Here is a 9,619-nt window from a genome sequence, read left to right as displayed (position 1 = left end):
GGGTACACGGGATGGAGCTGGAGGTCAAGGGTGCCACCTCCCCAACTCACGGCTGGAACGCTTAGACTACCCTTGGTTGGTGAGCTACCTACAGGGTTTGTGGCCTCCTCAGAGACTGTCCTCTGGTGTGTCAGCTGTCAAAGGCAGGGAGTTCTTTCTCAATTCTACCTGTAATGGAAAGAGCACACTGGGCTAAGAGGCAAGAGGCAGGTTCCCATCCCGGCTTGACCATGCCAAGTGGCCTAGGGGAAGTCACCCCTAGGCCAAAGAGGGAGCCTGGTTAGTGAGCTCTGAGGCTCTGTCACTTTATAGTTCAAGTTCAAGACATTTCATAGCTCATACTCATTCTGCTGTTCAGACCCCAAAAGAGCCAGGAGTTCAGACCTCAGAAAAGCCAGGAGGGCACCTTCCCATATCCGTCACTTAAGACAATGAGGAGGGAGAATTCCATTACTCTGCTCTCTGCGTTGGGGCTAAGGTCCCAGCTGCTCCCGCCTGGAACGCTGTGCTAGGCTAAGGAATGCCCCTTCCTCCCGGGAAAGAGCGGTGTCTCCTCCATCAGGACAGAGGTCCCCGGCAGGGTCTCCCACCAAACAGGGCACAAAACCCTGTTTCCCAAGGCCATGCTGCTTCTCCTCTGTTCTCACAACCCCCTTTTCACTAGGTTCAGACCCCACCTCTCCCCCAAACCCTGGAGCACCAGACTGGGCAGGAGCCTCTGAAAGCTGTGCCCCACCCCTGCCACGGAGCTCTTTCTCCTGCCCATTGGCGTGGGCACCAGGAGGGTGGGGAGGAGGCCACAGACATGCCCCCAATCCCAGGGATGCCCTGAAGACCATCCAGCCCTCACAGGAGCTGCCTGGCCCCAGGGTAGGCAGGTTGGGCTGGTGGAGCAGGGAGGGGGGCCTGCGGTTGCCCACCCTCATCGAGCCGCTAATTTGTTCAGATCAGAGGAACGACACGCCAGCCGTGTGTCAGTGCAACACCAGCCCACCTTCCCACCGTCCTGGCCGAAAATGGAACTTCTCTCCCCAAAGGATCAGGAGGCAGAGGGAAGGGGCTGGGGACGGGGATGGAGTGGGACCCAGAGGCAGCAGACCTGGGAAGAAGAGACCAAAGTGTTTTCCTGTGTCCCTTGCAAAATTTGTATAAGGAAGGGCTTCCAGGCACCAAGCTGTTCCAAACGGAAGCCCCAAGCAGCAGCTGCCTTTGCAGAGCAAGCCTGCGACTGTAATGTGGATGATTTCAGATCAATAAAAACTCCCAAGCTTTCTAAAATACTTTTATTTAAACTTTACATGAGGTTGAGAAGTCACCAATTGCCAAATATTAAGAATAGGAAACCCAGGCATGGCTTTAAGGCGGTTGAGGAGGGAAAGAGTCTGAGTATGTAGAAGCTAAGCTGCTCTAGAAAGCTTGGGCAGGATGCAGACCCCTCCCCCCTGCTTCTTGGGAGGATGAGCTTGGTGAGCCTGATTATGAAATCTACCAGGGTTTCTCCCCATCCCCTTCTAAGATTGTTTACCAAAAGCTTTTGCATAGCAAGTCCTGAAGGGGTGCTGGGAGGCTGTACAGAGAAAGATGTGCAGCCCGCAGCCCCCAGTGCATTCGGAAGCCAGGTCTCCAAAGCCCAATGCCCTGGAGAGTGTGTGAGCCTGCCTTAGTCCTTAGTGAAAGAGTGAATCTCCCTGGCTTCAAAGAAAAATCAGGCTTAAAAAGACCAAGACACAACATCAAAAGCCTCCTGCCCACTGCCAGCCAGATGCGTTAAGTGCAAATGAAGCTGAAATGTGCAGATTCAATTTCCCTTGAAATGTACCTGTCAGCCCAGAAGGGAAAGATTAGAGAGTAGAGGCTCTTCTTAGCCTACTGCACCTGCCCTCATCTCCGGCACCCAATCCTACAACTCCCCCTTCCCTCCACACCCCCACACTTACTGAGAGCTCTTCAGCCTTGGGTGGACTGCTCACTCTCTGGTTGTTTTAAAAAGGGAGGAAAAAGCACCTCTGGAGAGGCATTGAGGCTGCAGGCAGAGGGCTGGATGGCAGTTTTATGAGGACCTCAACTATGGAAAGAATCAAGGATGCTTTGCCCCTGTCTTTGGAACAATAAACACCTAAGGACTTAAAAAGAGGATGCAGCCCCTGCCCCACCCCAAGATCACCCAAGTCTGGTGGTAGAGATGTAATCCCTGTGCCAGAAGCTTGATGGAGGAAAATACAGCCCAACTGGGGAAGGACAATTTCAAGGAGAGCTCATGCTGCACGGGAGCTCCAGCCGTGTAGAGGAGACCCAAGCCTGCCTCCATGATCTCCTACTCTGATGGGGGAGGCAGACCTGACCAAGATGTCCCAGTCAGATGGCCCGCCAGCTGCTCCTACACCTACCTAATCAACAGTCAAAGCCCCACAGAGCCCCTGGATGAGCCTTTGCCAGATTTGCCACAAGTGAGGACAGCTGCCGGGCATGTGGGTGCCAGATGCTCCCCTCATCTGTTTATTTTCAAGACCCAATGAGGCCGGACCTCCCCTGCCACTCATGGAAGCCTGAGCAGGTGCAGTCTGGGCTGCCCTGACCGTCCAACCGTTACGCCCCCTCCATCAGCAGTCCCATCCCCACGTTCCAGGAAAAGCTTGGTTTCTTGGGGGCAGAGCTATTAGAACAGCAGCACCTGAAAAACAGCAACCAAATCCACGAACAGTTACTGAGTGTTTGCCATGTGCCAGACATATATGATGCACCAGGGATGAAAGAGCCGATAAGACACAGTCCTGACCCTGGAGGAGTCTCTGTCCCAAACACAGTTGCCATCCAGTCTGATTCCTGCTGTAATTAAATATGCCTGCGGGAGCCCTGTAGGAACACGCAGGAGGGAGTGATTAATTCTGCCCTGGGTACGGATGGGGACAGAGAGATTCCTCAGAGGAGGGGACATTTGACACAGGCCTTGAAAAATGAGCAGGACTTTACCACGTTGGGGAAGAAGGAGCACCCTGGCAGGGAGGATTGAGGAGAAAGGCCCCTGGGAGCAATGGAGCTCCACTGTGGCCAAAGCTTGTGGGACCCGGGGAGAGGGGGCAGCCAGTTGTCCAGCAGTGCTTCTCAAACTCTGGCATGCGTCAGCTGGAGAGCTTTTTAAAACACAAATTGCCGAGTCCTCCACCTGGGGTTTCTGGTTCACACGGTCTGGGGTGAGGACAAAGTCATGTTGATGTTGCTGGTTCAGGAGCTGCACCCTTGAGCACCGCTGTGGTAAAGAGGCCTAGCAGACAGGATTAGGGTTCCCAAATTACTCCTCCTTGTAATAGGATTATATATCTGCTTTTTTGCCATGTGAGTTACAGAGCATTCTACTGGAGCAGGTGGAATGTATTATCCCGCCCGGATGGATGGGATATGGTCAAGGCATCTCTTGCTTTGAATGACCAATGGAGTGATGGTGAACTTGACGTGAGGAGGGACTTCAAATGTGCTTTAGCTTGGCCTCTTGTGCCTCTGCCATCTGCCATGGGAAGAGCACGACTCGGGTCGCCACTGGTCCCAGAATTAGGCGGTGACTCAGCTTGAAACAGAGCCACCCGTTTACCTGAAGACACCTGAGTGAGAAAACTAAATGTTTATGGAAGCAGGACATTGAGATTTGGGAGTTGTTTGTTGTACAGCATCATCGTAGCAGAAGCCTGGTTAATACAAGGGCTTTGAATGATGTCCTAAGAAATTTAGGATCAATACAGGCAGGAGGATACTAGCTGGGTGTGGAATAGAGCTGACTGAGCAAAGCTGGAGGCAGAGGAGATGCAGGAAGAGGGTCTCCATGAGCAGAGGGAAGAGAGTAGGGAATGGAGTGGAGATGTGTAGAGGTGCGAAGATGCAAGAGCCCACTGGAATTGGCAGACGGGCAGACAGGCAGGAGAAGTGCAGAGCAATGGACAGATGGCTGGCCTGGAGAGCAGGGCAGAGGAGGGGCAGTTCATGGAGAAACAGAGGTCTTCTGTACCACGGGGGTCATGGAGCTCATTGTCCCACGAAAGCCAAAGAATACATAGAGCCATCCCCACCAAGCCCTCCACCACCCCAGCCTGTCAGGGTGCACACCAAGCCGGCATCCCCCACCACGGCAGCATCTACCAGCGGCAGGGAGGGCTTGCCTGGCTGAGGAGCCGCAGCCACAGCAATTTATGTTGTTTTTCTCTGATCCATCTTGTTCTAAGTCAGCTGTAGACGAGCTTCGCCCACAGCCATAGGTCCTTTAATTGTGTGATGCTGGGGTGGTTTTTACCCCCCCCCCCGAACAAATACATCAAAATCGTCATATTGTAAATAAACAGCTCTCTCCCCCTCCCCCAACGCCCACCATCCACCCTCACTCCCCTAACACACACACACACACACACACACACACACACACAGCTGCAATCGCTGGGAGGGAGGGAGGCCTGCAAAAGGTGAGGATCCCCAAGAAAAGCAAGGCAGGCTGGAGGAAAGTGGGAGGCAGGCGTGGCAGTGACAGGCCTTCAGAGTCAGAAGGACCCTGGAGACAGATCCCTTCTCCAAGCCTTCGCCAACTATAGACCAGTGTGAGCCACAGACAGAGGCATCAGCCAGCTGGGCCATTGGGCACAAGACTTAAATCTGTCTTAGCCTCAGTCATCTCATCTGAAAAATGAGTTTTATTTCTAATCACAATAAGTCATGGTTATAACCGGGCCTGTAAACTATAAAGTGCTCCACCATTTAATATTAAATAACATCATTACATAGTTAGAGAGTAGCAGTTATGAGTGCTGGCTTGAGTTTTATGGTGGCTCCCTCAATTACTGTGTGATCTTGGGCGAGTTATTTAACCTCTCTGTGCCTCAGTTTACTTATCTGTAAAATAAGGCTAATAATGGTACCCAAATCATAGGACTGCTGTGGGAAGCAAGTGAGTTCTATGTAACACGTTCAGAACAGAGATGAGCACATAGTAAAGGAATCATTATAGTAATAGTCAGCTATTAATGTTACATCAACGAAGAAACAGATCAGAAACCCCAGGTCTCTCAGCCTCCTAATTCCCAGGCTGCACCCTATACAATGAGAAGAGACAATCTGAGATCCAGGAACCCACCCCAAGATTCTTTTTAGCTAAATACTCATTCTTAAAAGCCAGACTTCACTGTGGAAGGCCACCTGTTCTAGTTTGCTAGCTGCCGGAATGCAATACCAGAAATAGAGTGTCTTTTAAAAGGGGGAATTTATTAAGTTGCTAATAATAAGTTTACAGTTCTAAGCCCACAAAAATTTCTAAATTAAAGCAAGTCTATAAAAATGTTCAAGTGAAGGCACCAACAAGAGGTTACCTTCACTCAAGAAAGGCCGACGAAGTTCAGGGTTTCTCTCTCAACTGGAAAGGCACATGGCGAACATGGCAGCGTCTGCTAGCTTTCTCTCCAGGCTTCTTGTTTCATGACGCTCCCTCGAGGATGTTTCCTTCTTCATCTCTAAAGGTCTCTGGCTACGTGAGCTCTCATGGTTCTCGTGGCTCTGGTGCTCTTGCCAAAATGTTTCCTCTTTGAAAGGATTCCAGTAAACTAATCAAGACCCACCTGGAATGGGTGGAGTCACATCTCCATCTAATCAAAGGTCAATACCCACATTTGGACGTGTCACATCATTGTGGAGATCATCTAAACAAGTTTCCAACCTGCGGTGCTGAATAGAGATGAAAAGAAAAGGCGGCCTCCACAAGATGGATCAGGATTGGAACATGGCTTTTCTAGGGCACATTATCCTTTCAAACGGCACCCACCGCACCGACATTAAGGAAACCACAGTTTCAGGGGCAGGTGCCTCCACTGAGAAGAGACAATGAGGAGGAGACCACCCCACTGGCCCACCCCCGTGTGGGGAGAAAGAGTGGAAGTCTCTCCCCTTGGACTGAGGTCCCAACAGAAGGAAAGGAACTGAAATCTATTCATTCCAGAAACATTCATTTGCCCCCTGCTATCTGCCACACACAATTCCAAGTACCAGGAATAGGGCTGGGGAGAAAACTGACAGTATCCCTGCCTCCTTGGAATGTGTATTCTATGTGAGATGATGGAAGAAGCCTGGGCTCTGGCCTCAGGTGCCGTCACTTTGAGCCCCCTCTTGTCACTTTAACTTTTGTGATCTTGATCAAGTTATTTAATATCCCTCTCCCCTTGGTTTTCTCCTTTGTAAAAAGGGGGTGATAACTCCTGCCCTGTGATGCTGTCATGGGATTACATGTGAGCGCATACATTTTAGGGGCTTGATAGATACTTGTTTTAAGAGTTTAAGTTATTCTAGTTTTTCACATCTGCATGGCAGAGACTGCTGGGTGCTTTCCCTAGCATTTCTAGATTTTAAATGGGCCCATGGCCCTCCAGAACCACTCCATTTCCCAGCCTCCCTTGCAGCTAGATTTGGCCTATCGTTTGTGAGAAGACGTGGAGCAAGCCCTCCTAGGCTGTTCCTTTGGAGAAGCTGGTCCTCCAGCTCTGCTGTTCCTCTTTCCCCTCCCCCAGTGGCTAGAAATAGCGGTGAGTCATCCTGATGGCACTGATGAGGGCAGCATCCTAACGGAAGGTGAAACAGTCAGACAGAAAGGAGCCCGACACCGAGGGGCCATCACAATAAGTTGTGCTACTTCTGTTACTTTAAGTTACTTTGGATCTGTTACAGCAGCTGAACCTGTATCTCAATTATGACAATCTGTTAGAGAGAAGCAATGAGACCATATTTGCCTGAGTCACCACAGCCTGCTAGCCTGCTATTGCAGCTCAGCTGTAAAGAGGTAAAAGGTCTTTGCACATGATTCCGTGATTCGCACATACGAGCGGCTCTGATAATTCCAAAGGGATCTGCCTGAGGGTGGTGAAGGTGAGAATGGACAGATGGGACATATGAAAGGATGGAGGAGCCTGGGCTGAGTCTGATTGGGTGTGGGCAGTGAAGATGGAGAAGTCTATGATGATTCCAAGAAGTCTTGTTTGGAAGATGAAGAGAATGGTGATAGAGATAGCTGTATGGTATGATTTGGGGGGGAGTCAATTTTGGGGGAAAGGTAATGAGCTCAGTTTGGGACATGTGGACTTGAGGTGAGTGCATGACCTCCAACCAGAAACATCAGGATGCCAGGGAGATTTGGGGACTGAAGGTATAAACTTGGGGGTCATCAATGTAAGGAATTGAAGGATGGTTCTAGGCAGAGGGGTGAACAAGGCATTCGGGGAGGAGATGGATATTCAACAAGCACTCATAAATGTACGATTACACAATGTGACAAGCACAGTGAAGGAAAATACTTAAAATGCGATCTCTGAATGGTAGAGATTGTGTGGGGGAAGGGTCAGGCAAAGCCTCCATGAGTTCATAATATTGAAATTGAGACCTAGACTGCATGGAGGTGTGCAGGAAAATGGTGTGGGCGGATGGGGTGGTAAGGGAGTTAAGTGTTCCAAGCAAAGAAAACAGGATGAGCAAAGGGGAAAGTTTGGTACGATTGAAGGCAGGTGCAGTGGAATTTCATTATTCTTTTTGGCTGTTCAGTACTAGAACCCTCTTCCTATGTTTGAGGGGTCCCCCAGTTTTTATGGTAGGACCAGCTTCCTACCCATACACATAAAAAGGCCAGATTATCACTTTCCCCTGCTCCCTTACAGGTCGGCACATGACCTAGGTCCTCCGATCAGACACACCTCCTCCTTCTTGACTTAGGAACAGAAGCTGGCTTTGACGGGACCACACAGATGTGTTTGTCAGTCTTACAGCCATAGCCATGGCAGAGGTTCCAGCACCCCCAGGCAATGTCCAAGATTGGGGATGGCAGCAGTACAAGCCGAAGCATCTGTGCCCAGCTACGGTGGCAATAAGTGTCTTTATCAGACCAGTTCTGCATCCTGATTCTGGGTACTCTTCCTGACTGTGTAGCTTCCAAACCTGGTTCTCTGCCCTTCCCAGGATGCGAATGGCTATCCAGTATCTTCGTAATGAATCCTCTTTCTACTGAGATTAGCCAGAGTTGGTTTCAGTTGATGACAACCAGGAACTCTGACAGATAGAGGCAAAGTTGCCTGAGGATCATACGAACCAAATGAACCAGAAAGAGAATGGCACCGGATGAGGTTGGATAGATAGACTGCCCGACATCTAAACCCCCTTCCCACATTTGACCACTGACTTTTTGCAGCAGGGCTGGCATCCCATCTTAAAATCTAAAAATACCAGCTAATCACTTTCCAGCCTCCTTTGCAGCTAGGATGCAGGCACATGACCCTACCCAGATGCCACGAGGGCTTGCTGTGCCTTGCTTTGTCATCCAGGACCCTGCCTTGTCATATATAGCACACTGCAGGGTGGCTTGGTTGTTTAGAATCATCTTCTATTAGATAGATAGAAAAATTCTGCTTTGTCCTGTAGAACTCTTCTTTATCCACATCCCACACTGTTACCCTTTTTGCCTTATAGAAATCTGTCTTATCCCCAACATATAATTGCTCCAATGTTTACACAAAACCCTGAGTTTGCCCCAGAACTCTCTTCACAGGCTCAGATGCCTGCTCTCTTAGCAGAACTCCAGTTGATTCTACAGAACTCCACTCAGCTTCACAGAACTCTCCTCTTTGCTGTTTAACAGGTTCCGAGATTGATATACAGAGACCATCTTTATTCCACATAACCCTGCTTTGTTATAAGAAACTCACCTGGCTACACAGAATCCTGCCTTTTTCATCAGAACCAGGCTTGGTGGGGGCGAACCCTTAGTGATTTTACAGAAATCTGGTTTCACAGAATCCTGCTGTGTTACAGAGAAACCTGCTGTGCTGTACACAAACCTGCCCTGTTACAGCAGCTCAGCATTGTTGCACGGCATCGTTACGCAGACCCCTGCTTTGTGACTCAGGCACCGGCTGCTGGTCTGACCGCTGCCTGACAGCCTCATTGCTTAGGAGAGCCCACTTTGCTGCACAAAGTCTACCCAGGGGAGTTCAGAACCCCAATTTTTATACAGACCTCCAGAATGAATACATAAATTCTAGTGGTTTACGCTGAACTCGTCTTTGTTTTGTAGGACTCTGAACTGATACAGGGATTCCCACTTCCTTCAACAAACCCAGCACCGTATTTGCGCTTTCTCTACCTGTATCAGCCTCCAGGAGGTAGGCGATGGGATTGTCAGTGGATCCTCCTGAGAATGTCCTCCCTTTAGGGGAGGCTGGGAAGACTTGAGCCCCCAAATCAGGTCCAGGCCCCCTTACTTCCTTCCTCGGCCTGCCAGGGAGAGGTTGAGTTCTGCAGAGTAAGGGGTGGGAAGAGACTCTGGCAAAGGCTTTGGGGAGGAGGGCAAGTACCCACCTCGCTTCTCAGTGCAGGCCCTGGTTTCCTGGGCACAAATCTACTTGGACAGAAATAATCAGCCGAATTAATTTAGCTTTAAATAGCAGCACTGAGAATGTTTCCACAAAATTTTCTCCGAGGAGAGCTAAGCAGAATTAATGATGGCACAATATCAGAGAGAAATGTTATTTATTAAGGTCTAATCATTCCAGGGTGGGGGGGGACGTCATCATAACATAATAAAGTAGAAATCAGCCAGCTCAGCCCAGCCCAGCCC

The 9,619-nt window shown here is 49.9% G+C and overlaps 2 long non-coding RNA genes across 2 annotated transcripts; one reads left to right on the top strand and one right to left on the bottom strand.

Annotated features, from left to right (window-relative positions):
- Positions 1–1,994: 1,994 nt before the first annotated feature.
- LOC143687825 (uncharacterized) lies at positions 1,995–8,863 on the bottom strand. The gene is made up of 3 exons (XR_013177693.1): positions 8,709–8,863; positions 3,343–3,596; positions 1,995–2,671 (listed from the first exon to the last, which is right to left on the bottom strand). It is a non-coding gene; the product is annotated as an uncharacterized LOC143687825 (long non-coding RNA).
- On the top strand, positions 6,774–8,016 carry LOC143687826 (uncharacterized). The gene is made up of 2 exons (XR_013177694.1): positions 6,774–6,885; positions 7,668–8,016. It is a non-coding gene; the product is annotated as an uncharacterized LOC143687826 (long non-coding RNA).
- Positions 8,864–9,619: the final 756 nt, after the last annotated feature.

This window comes from Tamandua tetradactyla, chromosome 6, assembly GCF_023851605.1.
Source record: "Tamandua tetradactyla isolate mTamTet1 chromosome 6, mTamTet1.pri, whole genome shotgun sequence".
Classification (NCBI taxonomy): domain Eukaryota; kingdom Metazoa; phylum Chordata; class Mammalia; order Pilosa; family Myrmecophagidae; genus Tamandua; species Tamandua tetradactyla.
Note: the sequence above shows the minus strand (reverse complement) of the source record. Positions and strands in the feature narration are given on the sequence as shown.